The sequence below is a fragment of the Sus scrofa genome, chromosome 3 (assembly GCF_000003025.6).
Source record: "Sus scrofa isolate TJ Tabasco breed Duroc chromosome 3, Sscrofa11.1, whole genome shotgun sequence".
Classification (NCBI taxonomy): Eukaryota; Metazoa; Chordata; class Mammalia; order Artiodactyla; family Suidae; genus Sus; species Sus scrofa.
Genome location: NC_010445.4, coordinates 45,866,454 through 45,890,058, shown reverse-complemented (window position 1 = coordinate 45,890,058; position 23,605 = coordinate 45,866,454). Strand labels below are relative to the sequence as shown.

Sequence of the window (23,605 nt, the reverse complement as noted above, 5' to 3'; positions counted from 1 at the left end):
CTTGATTTTATGATTTGCCAGGCAGGACTAGAACATTGCTCAGTTGAGGGTTCATTATTCCCGACTGCGGCAGGACCTTTTTGAGTACTCAGTTTTTCCGTGAATTCTGTGTCTTTCCAATTGGACTAGTGGGAAGATGCACTGTGCCAGGCCCTGTCAATTTCTTAACACTATTCCTTCTGATTCTTTCTTTTAATTTTATTTATTTATTACATAATGAGTTTTATTTATTTATTTTTTTCATTACAGCTGGTTTTACAGTGTTCTGTCAATTTTCTACTGTACAGCATGGTGACCCAGTTACACATACATGTATAGATTCTTGTTTCTCACATTATCATGCTCCATTATCAGTGACTAGACATAGTTCCCAGTGCTACATAGCTCCTTCTGATTCTTTCTGAGGAATCTTTCCCTGGCCTCAGATAGCTGCCTCATGGGCATGCACTGCTCAGCACTCTGCTGAATACTCCAGGGGCCACGTCTGCAGCTCTGGGTTCTCCTTCTGCCTGGGTCTACTCCCTAGTACTCCTGCTTTGTTGTTTCCCTTCAATCTCTCCAGCTGATCCTCACATGATGGGTCTCCTGACTAGGGGTTAGGCCAGGCTCTCTTTAGCATTTTCCCCTGATGACACTCACCCTCAGGTTCCACTTTTACCTCTATCTTCAAGCCAGACAAGAGCCAAAACTCCAAGTGGGCTACAACAGTCCACCCTGCAGAGCTCCCTTGAATGTCCCACGAGCACATTAAATACAATCCATCCAAAACAGAGCTCACCATCTTCTCCTTCAAACTTCTGCCTCTCCAGAAGCCCCGTTTCCATGAAAGGCACTGCCATTTACCACCCCAGAGACTGACTCAGCCTTGCACCTCCTTCCACCTTATTCCCACCTCCTGTCATCACTGAGGGCCATCAGTTCTTCTAAACATCTCTGGACTTGCACTATCTCTGCCACATCGTAAGCCACCACTGCTCTTACCCAGACACATTTCCTTGAGAGTGGCTGAGCAAAACTCAAATACAAGCCTATCCATGGCATCCAACCCCTCTGAGGCCTTCTGATGGCCTCTTGTGTGCTTAGATAATGCTCAAACTTCTTCCTAAGACAAAACCCTTGATGATCTGCTCTTTGATTAAGTCTTGGGCCTCTTGCCCAGAGCCCTTCATATATATATATATATATATATCTTCATATGCCAGAAGCCTGGAGAGTTGGATTGTAACTGCCTGTTTAAACCACCTTTTCACTAAACTGCCCATTTTCTGACACTGGAGGGTATGCCTCCCACTACCCTGCACACAATACAACACAGTACATATGAAGACAGGGCGGCTGAAAGTGGGTGCAAAAGGCTGTCACTGGGTGCAAGAATGCTGACACCACTCACTCTTACAGTGTCATCTTGAGCAAAACACTACTGGCCTTAGGTTCCCCATATGTAAAATGAGTGCAATCACCCCTCCTCTTCTCAAAGATCTGTCGAATCGGAAGACAAAAAGATTTGTCAATCAGCTCGCCACAAGTTTTCATTTTGCTCAGCAACCACAGGCAGGGCGGGAGAACTCCGGGGCGTCAGGTCTGGGGACCCCCACCTGAAGGCACCAGCCCATGGTCATCGCTGGACCCGTCCCCTCTCACCCCACCCCCGCGACTCGGCTTCCGGCGCCCTGCCATTGGTTGTTGTTAGCGTGAGGTCACCAGGGAGCGCCCGCCTCTGCTGACGTCTTATTTAGAAGAGCTGCGCGGCGCGTCTTAGCGGGTGATTAGGGCTGGTTGCCACTCCAGCGCTCAGGCGTCTGCTGACCTTGGCCTCGGGCCGGCGTGGCCTCTCCTGACAGCGCAAGGCGACAGGTAGGTTAGATTTGGGCCAGGGGCGGGGCGCACCGGACCTCAGCTTCCTGCGGAGGGCAGGACTGGGCGCTGGTCCTCGGCCGGTCAGGCCACGCAGACTGGGCAAGCGGGCTCTCCTGAGCGCCCACCGCGTGCAGAGGACCCAGCTGGGCATGCAGGGAAACGGATTGGCACAGGGTCCCAGGCGAACAGATAGGGGCGAGCTGTCCCAGGCGCACACCCGTTTCTCACGGGCTTGGGCGCCTGCGTCGTTGCGTAAGGGCCTTTTTCCAGAGTTGACTTGAGCTCGCCCAGTGGTTCCCGCTGAAGCAGCAGAGCCACTTGCTGACTGGTTCCTTAGCAGTTGACTTTCAACTTCTTAAGCCTCAGCGCCCTTACCGTAAAATGAAGCGCTCTGCCCGAGGGGATTGCTGTAGGTCGGAATGAGAACCTACCGGTGCCTGTCATATGGAAAGCACAGTCATTGGGGCCCACGGTTATCTGGGAGAGTAGGTGATCATCTTTATCCCTTGAGGCAGTAGCCAGCGGAGACCAGGTTTCCCCGGACTTGGCTGAAGGCTTTTACGGTGTACGTTTCCCTCTAGAATATCTCCCCTTGGAGGATCTATCTCTTGCCACAACCTGTATTCCCAGTACCCCTAGGACACCTCAGCGCAAACCAAGAACCGCAGTGTCACCTGGACTCGGGTTCAAGATCCAGCTCTTTCCCCTTCTTGGGAATTGGGGCAAATCCTTTAACTTCTCTGAGCCTTACGTTTTTCATCTGTAAAGTGGGACTAACAGTCTCTACTTTCCACAGCTGTCAGAATTAAGTCAGATACTGTAGGTTAAGTACTTCAAGTAAGACGGCATTCAGTGGGTGCAGTTACACTAATAATCGTAGTATGTGGAGCATCTGAGCGCATACACTTTAGCTTGAATGACCCCAGCAGTGCTGAAGTTGGGGCTGTGTAAGACAGGAGGATAGGAGATTCCAAGCACCAGGTTTTCCAGTTAAACTCATCAACCAGCAGTGATAAGATCTAAGGAGTCTAACTATACAAGGCAGATTGAATCATCAGAGTGAGAACCAGAAGTCTTGGATTTCCTCGGTGCCTGAACATAAAGGGCTACTTTATTATTATTATTATTATTATTATTATTATTGCTTTTTAGGGCCGCACCAGCTGCATATGGAGGTTGCCAGGCTAGGGGTCAAATCGGAGCTACAGCTTCTGGCCTACACCAGAGCTACAGCAATGCTAGATCCCTGCCACGTCTGCGAGCTACACCACAGCTCACAGCAACGCGGATCCTTAACCCACTGAGCGAGGCCAGGGATTGAACCTGCAAACCTCATGGTTCCTAGTCGGATTTGTTTCTGCCGAAGCCACAACGGGAACTCCAAAGGGCTACTTTAAAAGCAAGGAACCGTGCAGGGAGGGACTGTTGGAATGAAGGCCAGACTAAGAAACGAGAGGGGAGCCTAGAACTCAAAATTGGACCAGAGCCCTGTTGATACTTTCTAAATAATTTGAGGAGGGGAGGCATGGCTGTGCCTTTCCCTAGTGGTGAAAAGTCAAGCCTCTGCTTCCGGCATTTGTCCATTCAACAGAGTAGCTGAGAGCCTTCTGCGTGCCAGGCTTAGTGCTGGGCACTGTGGACTCAGCAGTGAGACAGTCCAGTGATAGCTGGTAGGCCTGGAGTCTGCGCTTTGTCTGCAGTCTCTCCTTGGGCAGCCCCTACTCCAGCACAGGAGCAACTAAATAATTACTGCCTAGAGAGGCAGTGGGAGCTGCTCCTAAATGACTGGGGCAGCCTGGTAGGGGTTCTGGCTTGAGCATGTGAACAGTGGAAGGCATTTTAAGTAGGAGAGTAGTGGGATCAAATTGCATTTGAAAACTTACTTGTGGTAGCTATGAAGCATTTTACCTGTGCTCTCTTGCCTATGCTGGGCCACACTCTTTTTTTTTTTTTTTTTTCATTTCTTAAAGTTTTATTGAAGTGTAGTTGATATACAATGCTGTGGTAATTTCTTCTATAAAACAAAGTGATTCAGTTATACACATTTATTCATTTACAAATTCTTTTCCCATATAGATTATCACAGGCTTTTGGGTGGAGTTCCCTGTGGTATACAGCAGGTCCCCATTGGGCAGTCATTCCATAGACCACAGTGTGCATATGTCAGTCCCATACCCCAGTCCATCCCTCCCCACCCCACCTGTCCCCTTTGGTAACCATAAGTTTGTTTTCAGAGTCTGTGAGTCTGTTTCTGTTCTGCAGATAAGTTCATTTATATCCTTTTTAAAGACTCCACATATAAGTAATAGCTATGATGTTTGTCCTTCACTGTTTAACTCAGTATGATTATCTCTAGGTCCATCCATTTTTCATTCTTTATGGCTGAATAATATTCCGGTGTGTATATGTACCATTCTTTATCCATTCCTCTGTTGATGGACATTTAGGTTGCTTTCATATCTTGGCTCTTGTAAACAGTGCTGCAGTGAACATTGGGGTGCATGTTATCTTTTCAAATTATGGTTTTCTCTGCATAGATGCCCAGGAATGGGATTGCTAGATCATATGATAGTTCTATTTATAGTTTTTTTCAGGAATCTGCATACTCTTGTCCATAGTGGTTGTGCCAATTCATATTACTACCAACAATGTAAGAGGTTTCCCTTTTCTCTGCACCCTTTCAAGCATTTATTGTTTGTAGACTCTTTGATGATGGCCATTCTGGTTGCTATAAAGTGGCACCTCATCACCTTACATTTGATTTAATTTTCATTTCTCTGATAATGTTACTAATTCTCTAATTAATGATGTTGAGCATCTTTTCATGTGGGTTTTTTTTTTTTTTTTTTTTGCTATTTCTATGTCTACTTTGGAGAAATGTGTTTTTAGATCTTCTGCCCATTTTTTCATTGTGTTGTTTTTTTTTTTTTGATATTGAGCTTCGTAAATTGTTTGTATATTTTGGAGATTGATTGCTGGTCAGTCACTTGGTCTGCAGATATTTTCTCCCATTCTTTGGATTGTCTTTTTGTTTTTTTTTCTTTTTACAGCTGCACCTATGGAATATGGAAGTTCCTGGGCTGGGGTTGAATCAGAGCTGTACAGCCAGGGCAGTGCTGGATCCGAGTGGCATGTGTGACCCATACCATAGCTTCTGGTGACACTAGATCCTTAACCCACTGAGCAAGGCCAGGGATTGAACCAGCATCCTCACAGAGACTACATCAAGTCCTTAACCTACTGAGGCATGATGGGAACACCTGTCTTTTTGTTTTATGGTTTCCTTTGCTCTGCAAAAACTGTTTAAGTCCTATTTGTTTATTTTTGTTTTTATTGTCTTTACTCAAGGAGGTGGATCTGAAAAGATATTGCTGCAGTTTATATCAGAGTGTTCTGCCTGTGTTTTCCTCCTAAGAGTTTTATAGTGTTTGGTTTTATATTTAGCTATGATGTTTGTCCTTCACTGTTTTAACTCAGTATGATTATCTGTAGGTCCCTCCATGTTTCATTCTTTTTTTATGGCTGAATTTTATTCTTTAATTCATTTTGAGTTTATTTTTAATTAATTTATTTTTTATTGATACAATGTGCCAATTTCTGCTGTACAGGAAAGCAACCCATCATATATATATATATGTGTGTATATATATATATACATATATATATGTATATACACATACATGCACACACATGCATTCTTTTTCTCATATTATCTTCTATCATGATCTCTCCCAAGAGACTAGATATAGTCCCTTGTGCCATACAGTAGGACTTCATTGCTTATCCATTCTTAATGTAATAGTTTGCATCTGCTAACTCCAAACTCCCAGTCCATCCCACTCACTCCTGCCTCCCCCTTGGCAGCCACAAGTCTGTTCTTCAAGTCTGTGAGTCTGTTTCTGTTTTGTAGATAGGTTCATTTATGCCATATTTTAGATTCCACATATAAGTGATATCATATGGTATTTGTCTTTCTGACTTACTTCATGTCGTATAATATCTCTAGTTGCATCCATGTTGTTGCAAATGGCATTATTTCATTCTTTTTTGTGGTCCATTGTGTATATGTACCGTACCTTCTTTAATCCATTCCTCTGTCAGTGGACATTTAAGCTGCTTCTGCGTCTGGGCTCTTGTAAATAGTGCTGTATTGAACACTGGGATGCATGCATCTTTTCGAATTATGGTTTTCTTGTGATAGATGCCCAGGAGTGGGATTGCTGGATCATATGGTAGTTCTGTATTTAGTTTTCTGAGGAATTTCCGTACTCTTTTCCATAGTGATTGTACCAATTTTCATTCTCACCAACAGTGGACGAAAGTTCCCTTTTCTCCACACACTCTCTAACGTGTTATTTATAGACTTACTAACGATGGCCATTCTGATCAGCGTGAGGTGGTACCTCATAGTTGTTTTTATTTGCATGTCTCTAGTAATTAGTGGTGATGAGCATTTTTTCATGTGTCTACTAGCCATCCAGTATATCTTCTTTGGAGAAATGTCTGTTTAGGTCTTCTGCCCAGTTTTTGATTGGGTTCTTTATTTTTTGTTGTTGCATTGTATCCATTGTTTGTATATTTTGAAGATTAAGACCTTGTTGGTTGCATCATTTGCAACTGCTTAATTCCATTCTGTAAGTTGTCTTTTTGTTTTGTTTATGGTTTACTTTGCTGTGCTTGCAAACCAAGTTTGATTGGGTCCCATTGGTTCATTTTTGTTTTTATTTCTATTGCCTTGGGAGACTCGTCTAAGAGAACATTTGTACAGTTGATGTCTGAGAATGTTTTGCCTGTGTTTTCTTCTAAGAGGTTGTGTTTTGTTTGTTTTTTGCTTTTTAGGGCTGCACTCTCACAGCATATGAAGGTTTCCAGGCTAGGGGTCTAATCTGAGCTACAGCTGCCAGCCACAGCCATGCCAGATCTGAGTGACATCTGCCACAGCTCACGGCAACACCGGATCTTTAACCCACCAAGCGAGGCCAGGGATCAAACCTACAACCTCATGGTTCCTAGTTGGATTTGTTTCTGCTGTGCCGTGGTGGGAACTCCTCTTCTAAGATTTTTATGGTGTCATGTTTTATGTTTAAATCTTTAAGCCATTTTGAGTTTATTTTTGTGCATGGCGTGAGGGTGTGTTCTAGTTGCATTGATTTACATGCAGCTTTCTAGTTTTGCCAGCACCACCTGCTAAAGAGACTTTGTCTTTTTCCCATTTTTATATTCTGGCCTCCTTTGTCGATGATTAATTGCCCATTGGCATCTGGATTTATTTCTGGGCTCTCTAGTCTGTTCCATTGATCTGTATGTCTTTCTCTTTCTCTCTTTTTAACCAATACCATACTATCTTGATTACTGTGGCTTTGTAATATTTGTCTGAAGTCTGGGAGACTTATGCCTCCTGCTTTGTTTCTTTTTCCTCAGGATTTTCTTGGCAATTCTGGGTCCTTTATAGTTCCAAATAATTTTTGGATTATTTGTTCTAGCTTTGTGAAAAATGTCATTTAATTTGATAGGGATCACATTAAATCTGTAGTTTGCTTTGGGTATATGACCCTTTTAACAATATAAATTCTTCCAATCCAGGAGCATGGGATATCTTTCCATTTCTTTGAATCCTCTTAAATTTCCTTGGTTAATGTTTTATAGTTCTCAGCATATAAGCCTTTCACCTCCTTCCTCAGGTTTATTCCTAGGTATTTAATTATTGGAGTGTGATTTCAAAAGGTATTGGTTTGTTATCTTTTCTAATATTTCATTATTAGTCTGCAGAAATGCAACTGATTTCTGAATGTTAATCTTGTATCCTGCTACTTTGATGAATTTGTTGACCAGTTTGAGTAGTTATTGTGTGGCGTCCTTAGGGTTTTCTATATATAGTATGTTGCCTGCATCTAGTGACAATTTTAACTCTTCCAATTTGAATACCTTATATATATATATATATATATATATATAATTATTTATTTATTTTTTTTCTGATTGCTGTGGCTAGGACTTCCAATACTATGTTGAATAAAAGTGGTGAGAGTGGGAATCCTTTTCTTGTTTCAGATTTTAGTGGGAAGGCTTTCAGCTTTTCTCCACTGAGTATTGTATTGGCTGTGGGTTTACCGTAAATGGCTTTTATTATGTTAAGATATGTTCCCTCTATACTGACTCTGCTAATAGTTTTTATTGTGAATGGGATGGTGGATTTTGTCAATTTTTCTGCATCTATTGAGATGATCATATGGTTTTTGACATTTCTTTTGTTCATGTGGTTTATTACATTCATTGGTTTCCCTATGTTGAGCCATCCTTGTGAACTTGGGATGAATCTCACTTGGTAGTGGTATATAATCTTTTTTTTTTTTTTAAACATTCTGTTCGATCTTCTACCCAATTTTATTTATTTATTTTTTTTGTCTTTTTTTTGTTGTTGTTGTTGCTATTTCTTGGGCCGCTCCCGCGGCATATGGAGGTTCCCAGGCTAGGGGTCGAATCGGAGCTGTAGCCACCGGCCTATGCCAGACCCACAGCAACGAGGGATCCGAGGGATCCGAGCCGCGTCTGCGACCTACACCACAGCTCACGGCAACGCCCGACCCTTAACCCACTGAGCAAGTTCAGGGAGCCAACCCGCAAACTCATGGTTCCTAGTCGGATTCGTTAACCACTGCGCGACGACGGGAACTCCCAAGGGTTCTCTCTTCTTGATGAATCTGGCCAGAGGTTTGTCAATTATGTTTACCCTTTCAAAGAATCATCTGTTAGTTTTATTGATTTGTTTCTATTGTATTCATTTCCTCTCTGATTTCTTTCCTTCTGCTGACTACATTTTGTTTGTTCTAATTTTTCTAATTCTTTTTTTTTTTTTTTGTCTTTGTTGTTGTTGTTGTTGTTATTGTTGCTATTTCTTGGGCTGCTCCCGGGGCATATGGAGGTTCCCAGGCTAGGGGTTGAATCGGGGCTGTAGCCACCGGCCTACGCCAGAGCCACAGCAACGCAGAATCCGAGCCGCGTCTGCGACCTACACCACAGCTCACGGCAACGCCCGACCCTTAACCCACTGAGCAAGTGCAGGGAGCGAACCCGCAACCTCATGGTTCCTAGTCGGATTCGTTAACCACTGTGCCACGACGGGAACTCCTGATCTTTCATTGTTAATATAGAGAAATGCAGTTGATTTCTGGGTATTAATTTTGTATTCTGCAAATTTACCAAATTCATTGATGAGCTCTAACAGTTTTCTAGTAGTGTCTTTAGGATTTTCTAGGTATAGTATCATGTCATCTGCATACAGTGATAGTTTTACTTCTTCCTTTCCAATTTAGGTTCCTCTTTTTTCATCTCTGATTGCCGTGGCTAGGACTTCTAAAACTATATTGAATAGTAGTGGCGAGAGTGGACATCCTTGTCTTCTTCCTGATCTTAGCAGAAATTCTTTCAGCTTTTCACCATTGAGAATGATGTGAGCTGTGGGTTTGTCATATATGGCCTTCATTATATTGAGGTAGTTTCCCTCTATCCCACTTTCTGGAGGGTTTTTATCAGAGATGGGTGTTGGATTTTGTTCAGAGCTTTTTCTGCCTCTGTTGAAAGGATCATATGGTTTTTATTCTTCAGTTTGTTAATGTGTATCACACTGATTGATTTGTGGGTATTAAAAAAAATCCTTGCATCCTTGGGATAAATCCCACTTGGTCATGGTGTATGATCCTTTTAATGTATTGCTGGATTCAGTTTGCTAGTATTTTGCTGAGGATCTTTGCATTTATGTTCATCAGTGATATTGGTCTGTCATTTTCTTTCTTTGTGATGTCTTTGTATGGTTTTGGTATCAGAGTGATGGTGGCCTCATAAAATGAATTTGGAAGTGGTCCTTCCTCTGCAGTTTTTTGGAAGCATTTCAGAAGGATAGGTGTTAAGTCTTCTCTGAATGTTTGATAGAATTCACCTGTGAAGCTACCTGGCCCTGGACTTATGTTTGTTGGAAGCTTTTTAATCACAGTTTCAATTTCAGTACTTGTGATGGGTCCATTCATCTTTTCTATTTCTTCTTGGTTTACTTTTGAAAGATTGTACTTTTCTAAGAATTTGTCCATTTCTTTTAGGTTGTCCATTTTATTGGCATATAGTTGCTTGTAGTAGTCTCTTATGATTCTTTCCATTTCTGTGATGTCTATTGTAACTTCTCCTTTTTCATTTCTAATTTTATTAATTTGAGTCCTCTTTCTTGATGAATCTGGCTAAGGGTTTGTCAATTTTGTTGATCTTTTCAAAGAACCAGCTTTTAGTTTCATTGATCATTTCGCTGTTTTTTTTTTTTTTTTCATTTCTATTTCATTTATTTCTGCTCTGATCTTTATGATTTATTCTGCTAACTTTAGGTTTTGTCTGTTCTTCTTTCTCTAGTTGCTTTGGATGTCAAGTTAGGTTGTTTATATGAGATTTTTTTCTTTTTTCCTGAGATAGGCTTGTATTGCTGTAAACTTTCCTTGTAGAATTGCTTTTGCCACACCCCATAGCTTTTGGATTGTTGTGTCTTTGTTGTCATTTGCTTCTAGGTATTTTTAAATTTCCTCTTTGATTTCAGTGATCCACTGGTTGTTCAGTTGTGGGTTGTTTAGTCCATATATTTTGTTTTTTTGCAGTTTTTTTCTTGTTGATTTCTAGTTTTGTAGTGTTGTGGTCAGAAAAGATGTTTGATATGATTTCAGTTTTCATAAATTTACCAAAGCTTGATTTGTGGCCCAGAATGTGATTTATCCTAGAGGATGTTCTGTGTGCTCTTGAGAAGAATGTGTGTTCTGCTGCTTTTGGATGGCATGTTCTATAAATATCTATTCAGTCCATCTGGCCTAATGAATTTTTTAAGGGCTGTGTTTCCTTGTCAATTTTCTGTCTGAATAGTCTGTCCATTGCTGTAACTGGGGTGTTGAAGTCCCCCACTATTATTGTTGATTTCTCCTTTTAAGGTTGTTACAGTTGCCTTTATATTGAGGTGATCCTATGTTGGATGCATATATATTTCTAATTGTTATATCTTTTTCTTGGATTGATCCTTTGATCATTATGTGGTATCCTTCTTTGTCTCTTATAACAGTCTTTATTTTCAAGTCTATTTTGTCTGATATGAGTATTGCTACTCCAGTATTTCTTTTGATTTTGGTTTACATGGAATATTTTCTTCCTTCCTCTCAGTTGGTATGAGTCCCTAGAACTGAAGTGGGTCTCTTATAGACAGGATATATATGGGTCTTATTTTTGTATCCATTCAGCCAGTCTGTGTCTTTTGGTTGTGGCCTTTAGTCCGTTTACATTTAAGGTGGTAATTATTGATATGTATGTTCTTCTTCTTCTTTTTTTTTTTTTTTTTTGTCTTTTTTTGCTATTTCTTGGGCCGCTCCCTTGGTATATGGAGGCTCCCAGGCTAGGGGTCGAATTGGAGCTGTAGCCACCAGCCTACGCCAGAGTCACAGCAATGCTGGATCCGAGCCGCGTCTGCAACCCACACCACAGCTCATGGCAACACCGGATCGTTAACCCACTGAGCAAGGGCAGGGACTGAACCTGCAACCTCATGGTTCCTAGTCGGACTCGTCAACCACTGCACCACGACGGGAACTCCTGATATGTATGTTCTTATTATCATTTTGTTAATTGTTTTGGATTTGGTTTTATTGGTCTTTTTTCTTCCCTTCTTCTCTTGTTCTCTTACGATTTGATGACTGTCTTTAGTGTTGTATTTGGATTGCTTTTTCTTATTTGGGTACGTATTTATTATAGATTTTTGGTTTGCAGTTACCATGAAGTTTTGATATCAGAGTTTATATATATACAAGATTGTTTTAAGTTGCTGGTCTCTTAATTGCAAATGCATCTCCAGTATCCTGCATGTGTACCCTCTTCTCATGATTTCTGGTTTTGGTAGCATATTTGTGCATGGATGGTTTTGTACCTTTATGCCTTTACTGATGAGCCTTGTCATTTGTAATATTTTTGCTTCTAGTTGTGGGCTTTTCTTTTCCACCTAGAGAAGTCCCTTTAGTATTTGTCGTAAAGCTGGTTTAGTGGTGCTGAATTCTCTTAGCTTGGCTAGTCTGTAAATCTTTTGATTTCTCCTTCAAATCTGAATGAGAGCCTTGCTGGGTAGAGTAGTCTTGGTTGGAGGTTTTTTCCTTTCATCACTTAAAGTATATTGTGCCACTCCCTTCTTGCCTGTGTAGTTTCTGCTGAACAATCTGCCAATAACCTTATCGGGGTTCCCTTATGTATTGTTTCTTTTCCCTTGCTGCTTTCAGTACTTTCTCTTTGTCTTTAATTTTAGTCCGTTTGATTAATATATGTCTCAGGGTATTCCTCCTTGGGGTTATTTTATATGATTTTCATTGTACTTCCTGGATCTGAGTGAGTGATTCCTTTTCCATGTTAGGGAAGTTTTCAGCTGTTATCTCTTGAAATATTTTCTCTGACCCTTTCTCTCTTCTTCTGGCACCCCTGTAATGTGGGTGTTCATTTAAAGTTGTTCCAGAGTTCTCTTAGACTGTCTTCATTTCTTTTAAATCTTCATCTCTTTCTGTTCTGCATCGGTGATTTCCACCAGTCTATTTTCCACTTTGTTTATTCATTCTTCTGCCTTCTGTATTCTGTTGTTGGTTCCTTCTAGTGTTTTGTTTTTGTTGTTGTTTTTTGTTTTTTGTTTTTGCTTGCCACACCTATGGCATATGGAGGTTTGCAGACTGTGGATCAAATTGGAGCTACAGCTGCCAGCCTATGTCATAGTCACAGCAACAACAGAATCTGAGCCATGTGTGTGACCTACACCACAGTTCACAGCAATGCTGGATCCCTGACCCACTGAGTGAGGCCAGAGATCGAACCCACATCCTCATGGATACTAGTCAGGTTCATTTCTGCTGTGCCATAACATAAACTCCCTTTCTAATGAATTTTTTATTTCAGTTATTGTATTTTGCATTGCTGCTTGCTTAATCTTTATATCTTCTATTTGTTAAATGTTTCTTGTAATTTATCAGTCTTTGCCTCCACTTTATTTTCAAGATCTTGAATCATATTTACTATTATTAGTCTTTTTCATGGAAGTTGGTAATCTCCAAATCACTTAGCTGTTTTTCTGGGTTTTGTTCTTGTTCCTTTATCTGAGTCATAATTCTCCATCTTTTCACTTTGGATAGATTTTTGTGTGGTCTCCTTTTTGCATGCAGTAGGGTTGTAGCCCTATTTGTAGCAATAGGGTTGTTGCTTCTGATGTCTTCCCTCCTTGTGACTGAAGTTGGTATGGGGGCTTGCTGCAGGCTTCTTGGTGGAGGTACTTGGTGGAGATACTTGCTGCAGGAATCAGGTGGAGCTGATTCTTACCCCTCTGGTGGGTGGGGCTTTGTCTCTGGGTGTGATTAGAGGCTGCTTTGTGCTTAAGAGGTCTTTTAGGCAGCCTGTTTGCTGATGGATGGGGCTGTGTTCACACCTGGGTTTGTTGTTTGGCCTGGGGCTTGTCAGCCCTAAAGGGTGGGGCCAGATTTTTCTAATTTAGCCACCTCCCGGGAAGTTCACACTGATGATTATTCCTGAGACCTTTCCTTTCCAATGTCCTTCCCCCACACCAAGCTACCCACAGTCATCCTTGTTTGTCCAGGACATTCTCCATGAACTACAGGCAGGTCTGACACAGGTTCCCTTGGAGTGTGCTTTGCTCTGGGACCAGTGCACACAAAAGCCTGTGTGTACCTTTCAAGAGTGGAGTCTCCATTTCCTTCAGTCCCATGGAGCTCCTGCACACAAGCCCCACTGACCCTCTTGGAGATGCCAGATGCTCTTGGAGTTACCTCCTCCTAATGCCAGACCCCCAGGCATGGGAACCTGAGGTGGGGCTCAGAATTTTCACTCCTTTGAGTGAGGCTCTGGGATATAGTTACTTCCTAATTTGTGGGCCTCCTCTTTGTCTTTTGGTGTAGAATATATATATATATATATATATATTTTTTTTTTTTTTTTTTTTTTTTTTTTTTTTGTCTTTTTGCCTTTTCTAGGGCCGCTCCCGAGGCATATGGAGGTTCCCAGGCTAGAGGTCTAATCAGAGCTGTAGCCTCCAGCCTACGCCACAGCCACAGCAATGCCAGATCCAAGCCACGTCTGCCACCAGCTCACAGCAACGCTGGATCCTCAACCCACTGAGCAAGGCCAGGGATCAAACCCGCAACCTCATGGTTCCTAGTTGGATTTGTTTCTGCTGCGCCACGACGGGAACTCCCTATACTGACTTATCTTAATGATTACTTTCCAATTGTGATTTCCTCCATCCTGTATCTTCTTACTTCTTTCCCTCTCCTTGTAGTTTCTAGTTCCTTTCTAAAGGAGAGATGTAGGCAAACTTTTAATATTTCTTTTAGGGTAAGTTTTGTATTACTGTGTTCTTTGTGTTTGAGAAATTTTTTATTTCTCTATTTTAGATAACAATCTTGCTAGGTAGAGTATTCTCAGTTGCGGTTTTTTCCCCTTTTAGAACTTTGAATATATCTTACCCCTCTCTTCTGGTCTGTAGTTTTTCTGTAGGGAAATCAGTTGATAGCCAAAGAGTTGTAATTAACTCTTTTTCTCTTGCTGCCTTTAGAAGCCTCTCCTTTATCTTTACTTTTTGCTATTTTTATTGATGTATGTGTGTTTGAGTTCAACTTGTTTGGGGACTTCTATGCTTCCTGTGTCTTGATACCTGTTTCCTTCTTTAGATTTGGAAAGTTTTCAGCCATAATTTCTTCAAATACATTTTCAATCCCCTTTTCTTTTTCTTCTGGAATCCCTATTATGTGTAGATTGGCATACTTTATATTATCCCATAAATTTCTTATATTGTTTTTCATCTTTTTCCTTTGGCTGTCTATTGTCCTGATTGGGTGATTTCCATTATTCCACCTTTCAAGTCACTTATTCATTCTGCTGCATTATTCATTCTCCTCTTCAATGGCTTTAGCTCAGCTTTCCTCTCTGCAAATGAATTTTCTGACTTGGCTCCTCCATATAGTTTCTAGTTCCTTTCTGAAGTAATCTGCATAGTAATATGCACATAGTTGATATGCACTCTTAATTCCTTCAGTATTTCCATTACTTCCTTTTTGAACTCAGTGTCTGTTAGACTTCAGAGGTCTGTTTCATTGCTTCTTCAGGGGAATTCTGTACTTTTAACTGGGAATAGTTTCTGTATGTCTTCATTTTGCATACACACACACACACACACACACACACACTTTTTTTGGTCTGTGAGTTTAGGGGAAATAATTATCCACTGTAGTCTTGGAGAGCTATTTATACTCAGGAACATCCCTGGGTAGCTTGTGTGGGTTTACTATTTTTTTTTTCGGGCATGAGGGCTGCTTTAGGTTTGGATGCTTGCTGTGTCTTTCCTCAGTGTATGTAGGCTGTTTTCCCCTTGATAGGGGCTATGCAGGTGCATGACTTGTGTATGCTACTACAAGAGGTGGGGGCAATGGGCAGTACATGGTCACTGGGCCCTTGGCAGTGGCAGCGACCATGGGGAGGTGGGGGGCAGCACTCATAGCCCTTGGCAGCTTTGACAGTGGCAGGGTGTGTTCATTTCCCAGGAGGTGGGGGCAGCCTCCACAGTGGCGACCCCTGAAGTGACTGGGGCTGCAGGCAGGGCCTGGTCATGGGACCTTTAGTGATAGGGGGCCTCGGCCACCTCTGGAGTCAGAGATGACCATGGCAGTTTGCAGCCACCCCTGTAGCCTGCCCAAAAGGAGCTCTGCTGCCTGAGAGCCTGCACGTGTTTGAAGAAAGAAGTTCCTGTAGCAGTCCCATCTCCTCCTCTCACACTCCCCAGCAGTGGCACCTTGCTTTTCTGGTGGGCTCAGGCCTCCTCCTGTACTCCCTGGCTGTAGTGCACCTCTCCCTACCGGCCTCAGGCTGTTTCCACACAGCCAACACTAGTCCTGTCCCTGGAACTGACCTCTGATGCCCAAACCTCAGTGCCAGCCCCTTTGGAGTGTCTCAGGCTGTGATGCACAGGGCAGTGGTACCAGTTGGCTTTGAGGCTCCCTTTCCATCCCTGTTGATCTCCCTGCCACTTAGGTGGCCTCCCAGTCTGGAGATTCCTTTCCTCTTTCAGAGCTCCCTCTCAGGAGTGCTGGTTCTATCCTGATTCCTTTTTTTTTTTCTTTTTTGAAAAAAAATTTTTTTTTTTTTAATGTTGTTCTGTCTTTTTAGGGCTGCACCTGCAGCATATGGAGGTTCCCAGGCTAGGGGTAGAATCAGAGCTGTAGCTGCCGACCTAAGCCACAGCCACAGCAACATAGGATCTGAGCCACGTCTGCAACCTACACCACAGCTCATGGCAATGCCAGATCCCCAACCCACTGAGGCCAGGGATCAAACCATCCTCATGGACACTAGCCGGGTTTGTTAACTACTGAGCCATAACAGGAACTCCCATTTTTTTAGAATTTTATTGAAGTATAGCTGATTTACAATGTTGTGATTATTCTTGGTGCACAACAGTGATTCAGTTATACATATATACACTTCCATTCTCTCTCAGATTCTTTTCCTATATAGATTATCATAGAATACTTCATAGAGTTCTCTGTGCTATACAGCAGGTCCCCATTGGCCAGTCATTCCATATACCTCAATGTACATATGTCAGTCCCAAACCCCGAGTCCATCCCTCCCCCCACCACAACCTGTCCCCTTGGGGAACCATAAGTTTTTCAGTTTCTATTCTGCAGATAAGTTCAATTGTATCCTTTTAAAAGACTACACATGTAAGTGATATCATATGATGTTTATCTTTCACTAACTTCATTTAGTATGATAATCTCTGGGTCCATCCATGTTGCTGAAAATGGCATGATTTCATTCTTTTTTATGGCTGTTAGTCCACTGTGTATATGTACTATGTACATCTTTTTTTTTTTTTGGTTTTTAGGGCCAGCCCTGCAGCATATGGAAGTTCTCAGGCCAGGGAGCTACAGGTGCCAGCCTACACCACAGCCACAGCAAAACAGGATATGAGTCATGTCTGTGACCTTCACCACAGCTCATAGCAACACCAGATCCTGACCCACTGAAGAGATGAGGGCTTGAACCTGCATCCTCATGGGTACTAGTCAGGCTGGTTTCTGCTGTGCCACCATGGGAACTCCCAGGTACCACGTCTTCTTTATGCATTCCTCTGTCAGTGGACAAATAGTTTGCTTCCATGTTTTGGCTATTGTAAATCGTGCTGCAATGAACATTGGGGTGCATATATCTTTTTGAATTATGGTTTTCTCCAAATAGACGCCCAGGAGTAGGATTGCTGGATCATATGATAGTTCTAATTTTAGTTTTTCTGAGGAAACTTCATACTGTTTTCCATAGTGGTTGTACCAGTTTGCATTCCCACTAACAGTATAAGAGGGTTCTCTTTTCTCCCCACCCTTTCCAGCATTTATTGTTTATAGACTTTTTGATGATGGCCATTCTGACTGCTGTAAGGTAGAAAAGAATGAAGAATGCTCTCTAACACCATACACAAAAATAAACTCAAAATGAATTAAATACCTAAATAAACAACCAGATACTAGAAAACTCTTAGAGCAAGACATAGGATGAACACTCTCTGATATAAACTGCCACAGTATATTCTCAGATCCACCTCCTAGAGTAATGAAAATAGAAACAAAATAGAGGAGTTCCCATTGTGGCCCAGCAGTATCAATTCTGACTAGTATCCATGAGAATGCGGTTTCAATCCCTGGCCTCTCTCAGTGGGTTAAGGATCTGGCATTGCTGTGAGCTGTGGTGTAGGTTGCAAATGAGGCTCAGATCCTGCATTGCAATGGCTGTGGCATAGGCTGGCAGCTGCAGCTCCACTTTGACCCCTCGCCTGGGAACTTCCATATGCTGCACGTGTGGCTCTAAAAAGCAAAAACAAATAAACAGAAATAAACAAATGAGACCTAAATAAACTTAAAAATCTTTGCACAGTGAAGGAAACCATAACCAAAACGAAAAGACAACCCAGAGAATGAGAGAAGATATTTGCAAATGAAGTGACTGACAAGGGATTAATCTCCAAAATTTATAAGCACATCCTACAGCCCTCCCCTAAATAAAGCAATCCGGTTAAAAAATGGGCAGAAGGTCTAAACAGACATTTCTCTAAAGAAGACATACAGTTGGCCAAAATCACATGAAAAGATGCTCAGTGTCATTAATTTCTAGAAACAATCAAAACTACTATGAGTTACCACCTTACAACAGCCAGAACAGCCATCATCAGAAAGTTCCCACTTTCTCTCTCTTTTTCCTTTTGTTCTATGAAATTATGTGGAGGATTTCTTGCCCTTTTTGGAGATTGAGGTCCTCTGCCAGCTTTCAGTAGATGTTCTGAGAATTGTTCTTGTAGGTTGGTTTTTTTATTTTTTAAATGTGTTTTTGGAATAGGGGAGCTCCACCTCCTACTCCTCTACCATCTTGATCCTGCCTCTATGAGTTTATTTTTGTGTATGATGTTAGAGGCTGTTCTAATTGATTCTCTTACATGTGGCTGTCCAGTTTTCCCAGCACCACTTATTGAAGAGACTGTCTTTTCTCCATTGTATATTCTTGCCTGCTTTGTCATAGATGAGTTGTCCATAGGTGCTTGAGTTTACTTCTGGGCTTTCTGTCCTGTTCTATTCATTGATCTGTATTTCTCATTTTGTGCCAGTACCATGCTGTTTTGATGACTATAGTTTGTAGTGCTGTCTGAGGTCAGGGAGGCTGATTCTTACAGCTCCATTTTCCTTTCTCAGGATTTTGCTTTTGCTCTTTGTGGTCTTTTGTGTTTCCATACAAATGTAAAAAATTTTCTTGTTTTAATTCTGTGGAAAATCCCATTGGTAATTTGTTAGGGATTGTGTTGAATCTATAGATTGCCTTGGGTAATACAGTCATTTTTGATTCTTCTAATCCAAGAGTTTATTTTCCATCTCTTTATGTCGTCTTGATTTCTTTCATCAGCATCCTTTAGTTTTCAGAGTACAGGTGTTTTGTCTCTTTAGGTAGGTTTATGCCTAGGCATTTTATTTTCTTTGATGTGATGGTAAATGGGATTGTTTCCCTACACTATCTTTCTGATCTTTCATTGTTAGTATATAGAAATGCAATTGATTTCTGTGTATTAATTTTGTATCCTGCAACTTTACCAGATTCATTGATGAGCTCAGTTTTCTGGGAGCATCTTTAGGATTTTCTATGTATGGTATCATATCATCTGCAAACAGCAATAATATTACTTCTTTCCAATTTGGATTCCTTTTATTTTTTCCCTGATTGCCATGGCTAGGACTTCCAAAACTATGTTGAATAAAAGTATCAAGAGTGAACAGCCTTGTTGTGTTTCTGATCTTAGCAGAAATTCTTTGAGCTTTTCACTGTTGAGAATGATTTTAGCTGTGGGTTTGTCATATATGGACTTTATTATGTTGAGATAGTTTCCCTTTATGCCCACTTGCTGGTGGTTTTTTTTTTTTTTTTTTTTTAATCGCAAATGGGTGGTGGATTTTGTCAAAATCTTTTTCTGCATCTATTGAGATATGATTTTTATTATTAAATTTTCTAATGTGTATCACACTGATTTGTGGGTATTGAAAAATCCTTGCATCTTTGGGATAAATCCCACTTGATCATGGCATGGTGTATGATCCTTTTAATGTATTGCTGGGTTTGGTTTGCTCGTATTTTGTTGAGGATTTTCACATCTATGTTTATCAGTGATATTGGCCTGTAATTTTCTTTTTTTCGTGGTATCTGTCTGGTTTTGGTATCAGGTGGTGGTGGCCTATGTCTTGGCTGCAGCAACACCAGATCCCTAACCCATTCTACCGGGCTGGGGATTAAATAAATTGTCACCACCACTGAGACAAGCCAGATCATTAATCCACCACATCACAGCAGGGACTCCCATAACTTCTTTTTTATTTCTCATTATTTTGAGCCCTCTCCACTTTTTTCTTGATGAGTCTGGCTAAGGGTTTATCAATTTTGTTGTTCTTTTCAAAGAAGCACCATTTCGTTTCATTGATCTTTTCCATTGTTTTCTTTGATTCTAGTTCATTTATTTCTGCTCTGATCTTTATGATTCCTTTTCTTCTATTTAGTTTTGGATTTGTTTGTTCTTCTTTCTCTAGTTGTTTTAGGTGTAAAGTTAGGTTATTTGAGATTTTTCTTGTTTCCTGAGATAGGCTTGTATTGCTGTAAACTTCCCTTGTAGAACTGCTTTTGCTGTATCCCTTAGGTTTTGTTTTCATTTTTATTTGTCTCTAGTTTGATTTCCTAATTGATTTTTTCCGTGATCCACTGGTTGTTTAGTAGCATGTTTAGTCTCCATGTGTTTGTGGTTTTTGCAGGTTTTTTTCTTTTAGTTGATTTCAAGGCTTAACCACATTTTGGTCAGAAAAGATACTTGATAGGATTTCAGCTTTCTTAAATTTACCAAAATTTGATTTGTGGCCCAGAATGTGATCTTTCCTAGAGAATGTTCTGTGTTCTCTTGAGAAGAATGCTTGTTCTGCTACTTTTGAATGGTATGTTGTATACATATCTATAAAGTCCACCTGGTCTAATGCATCATTGAAGGCCTATGTTTCCTTGTTGATTTTCTGTCTGTATAGTCTGTCCATTACTGTAAACGAGGTGTTAAAGTCCCTCACTATTATTGTACAATTATTGTTATTGTTGACTTCTCCATTTCAAGTTGTTAGCAGTTGCCTTATATATTGAGGTGATCTTATGTTGGGTGCATATATATTGACAGTTGTTACGTCCTTTTCTTGGATTGATACTTTGATCACTATGTAATGTCCTTCTTTGTTTCTTGTAACCATCTTTATTGTAAAGTATATTTTGGGAATTCTTGTTGTGGCTCAGCAGTAATGATCCCAAGTAGTATTCATGAGGACATGGGTTTGATCCCTGGCCCCTCTTGGTGGATTAAGGATCCAGCGTTGCTCTGCACTGTTGTATAGGTTGCAGACACAGCTTGGATCTGGCATGGCTGTGCTGTGGCCTAGGCTCCAATTCGACCCCTAGTCTGGGAACTTCCATGTGCCACATGTGCAGCCCTAAAAAGACAAAAACAAATTCTGTTTTGATGTTCCCGTCGTGGCGCAGTGGTTAACAAATCTGACTAGGAACCATGAGGTTGCGGGTTCAGTCCCTGGCCTTGCTCAGTGGGTTAAGGATCTGGCATTGTCTGTGAGCTGTGGTGTAGGTTGCAGATGGGGCTCGGATCCCACATTGCTGTGGCTCTGGTGTAGGCTGGTGGCTACAGCTCCGATTCGACCCCTAGCCTGGTAATCTCCATGTGCTGTGGAAATGGCAAAAGTCTGTTTTGTCTGATATGAGTATTGCTACTCCAGTATGTATTTTGATTTCAGTTTGCATGGAGTATTTTCTTCCATCCTCTCACTTTCAGTTTTCGTTGAACTAAAGTGGGTCTCTTATAAACAGGATCTATATGGGTCTCATTTTTGTATCCATTCAGTCGGTCTGTGTCTTTTGGTTGGAGCATTTAGTCCATTTACATTTAAGGTAATTATTGATATGTATGTTCTTACTGCCATCTTGTTAATTTTTTTGGATTTGGTTTTTTGGTCTTTTTTTCTTCCCTTCTTTTGTTCTCTTGAGGTGTAATGACTATCTTTTTTTTGTTTGTTTTTTGTTTTTTTTGGCTTTATAGGCTGTATTTGCAGCATTTGGAGGTTCCCAGGCAAGTGGTCAAATTGGAGCTACAGCTGCTGGCCTATACTGTAGCCACAGCCATGCCAGATCTGAGCCACGTTTTTGACCTACACCACAGTTCATGGTAATGCCAGATCCTTAATCCACAGAGTGAGGCCCAGGATTGAACCTGCATCCTCATGGATACTAGTCGGGTTTGTTAACTGCTGAGCCACAAAAGGAACTCCTAATAACTATCTTTAGTGTTATGTTTGGATTGCTTTTTGTTATTTGTGTATTTATCTATTATAGATTTTTGGTTTGTGGTTACCATGAGGTTTTGATATAGTCTGTATATATATACATGATTGTTCTAAGTTGGTGGTCTCATAATTTCAAATGCATTACCAGTATCCTGCATTTGTACTCTCCTCACGATTCCTGGTTTTGATATCATATTTGTATGTGGATGATTTCATACCTTTATTATATGTTGGCCTTTATCAGCAAGGCTTCTCATTTGTATTTTCTTATTTCTAGCTGTGACCTTTTCTTTTCCACCTAGAGAAGTTCCTTTAATAATTGTTGTAAAGACAGTTTGGTAGTGCTAAATTCTCTAAGATTTTGCTTATCTGTAAAGCTTTTGATTTTTCCTTTAAATCTGAATGAGAAGTTCCACTGTGGTACAGTGAGTTACTGATCTGGCTTGTCTCTGTGCAGGCACCAGTTCAGTCCCCAGCCCAGGTGCAGTGGGTTAAAGATCCAGTATTGCTACAGCTGTGGCACAGGTTATACCTCTGGCTTGCATTCGATCCCTGGCCAATGAACTTCCATAGGCTGTGAGTGTGGCCAAAAAAGAAAAAGAAAACATAGAAATCTGAGTGAGGCCTTTGCTAGACAGAGTATTCTTGGTTGTACGATTTTTTTTTCTTTCATCACCTTACATTGTGCCACTCCCTCCTGGCCTTCAGAGTTTCTGCTGAAAACTCTGCTGATAGCCTTGTATATTATTTGTTGCTTTTCCCTAGCTGCAGTCAATATTTTCTCTTTGTCTTTAATTTTGGTCAGTTTGATTAATGCATGTCTTGGGATGTTCCTCCTTGAGTTTAATCTATATGGTATTTGTTGTGCTTCCTGGATTTGAGTGAGTGATTCCTTCTCATGTTTTCAGCTATGAACTCTTCACATATTTTCTCCAGCCCTTTCTCTCTCTCTCTTCCTTCTGGCACCTCTGTAATGTGAATGTTGGTGAGTTTAAAATTCTCCCAGAGTTCTCTTAGATTGACCTCATTTCTTTTCATTCTTTTTATTTATTCTATTCCACATCAGTAATTTCCACCAGTCTGTCTTCAGCCTCACCTTTCTTTCTTCTGCCTCCTATATTCTACAATTGGTTCCTTCTAGTGAACTTTTTATTTTGCTTATTGTGTTTTTCATCTCTGTTTGTATATTCTTTAAATCTTTTCTTTGTTAAATATTTCTTGTAATTTATTGATCTCTGAGTTTTTTTTTTCCCCCAAGATCTTGGATCATCCTTACTGTCATTGTTCTGAAGTCTTTTTCATGTAGGTTGATTATTTCCACTTCACTTGGCTGTTCTTCTGGGGTTTTGTCTTATTACTTCATCCGGCTAATATTTGCTGTTTTATTTTGTCTAGCTTTCTGTGTTGTCTCCTTTTTGTGGGCTACAACCCTTGATTCTTGCTTCTTCTGTCTGCTCTCTTGTAAAGTTGATACAGGGGCTTGTGCTAGGCTTCCTGATGGAAGTGACTGGTGCCTGCCCACTGGTAGGTGGAGCTGAGTCTTGTTCCTCTAGTGGGTGGGGCTTTGTTGCTGATTGTGATTAGGGGAGGCTGTGTGTCTGGGGGGGCTTTAGGCAGCCTGTTTGCTGATACGTGAAGCTGTGTCCCCACCCAGTTTGTTTGGCCTGGGGTTTCTCATCCCTGATGGGTGGGGCCAGATTTTTCCAAAATAGTGGCCTCCAGGGGAACTCACGCCAATGATTATTCCCTGGGACCTCTACCTCCAATGTCCTTCCCCCATGACAAGC

At 41.2% G+C, this 23,605-nt stretch overlaps 1 protein-coding gene across 2 annotated transcripts in view; it reads left to right on the top strand.

The window, feature by feature from the left end:
- Positions 1,706-23,605, top strand: part of LOC100522130 (fumarylacetoacetate hydrolase domain-containing protein 2) — a 30,860-nt gene continuing 8,960 nt past the window's right edge. Inside the window, exon 1 of one of the 2 annotated variants that reach the window (XM_005662301.3) lies at positions 1,706-1,854. The gene's annotated coding sequence lies outside the window, so the exon portion shown is untranslated. The remainder of the gene's footprint in view (positions 1,855-23,605) is intronic. The other variant, XM_013995848.2, reaches the window with a different exon arrangement.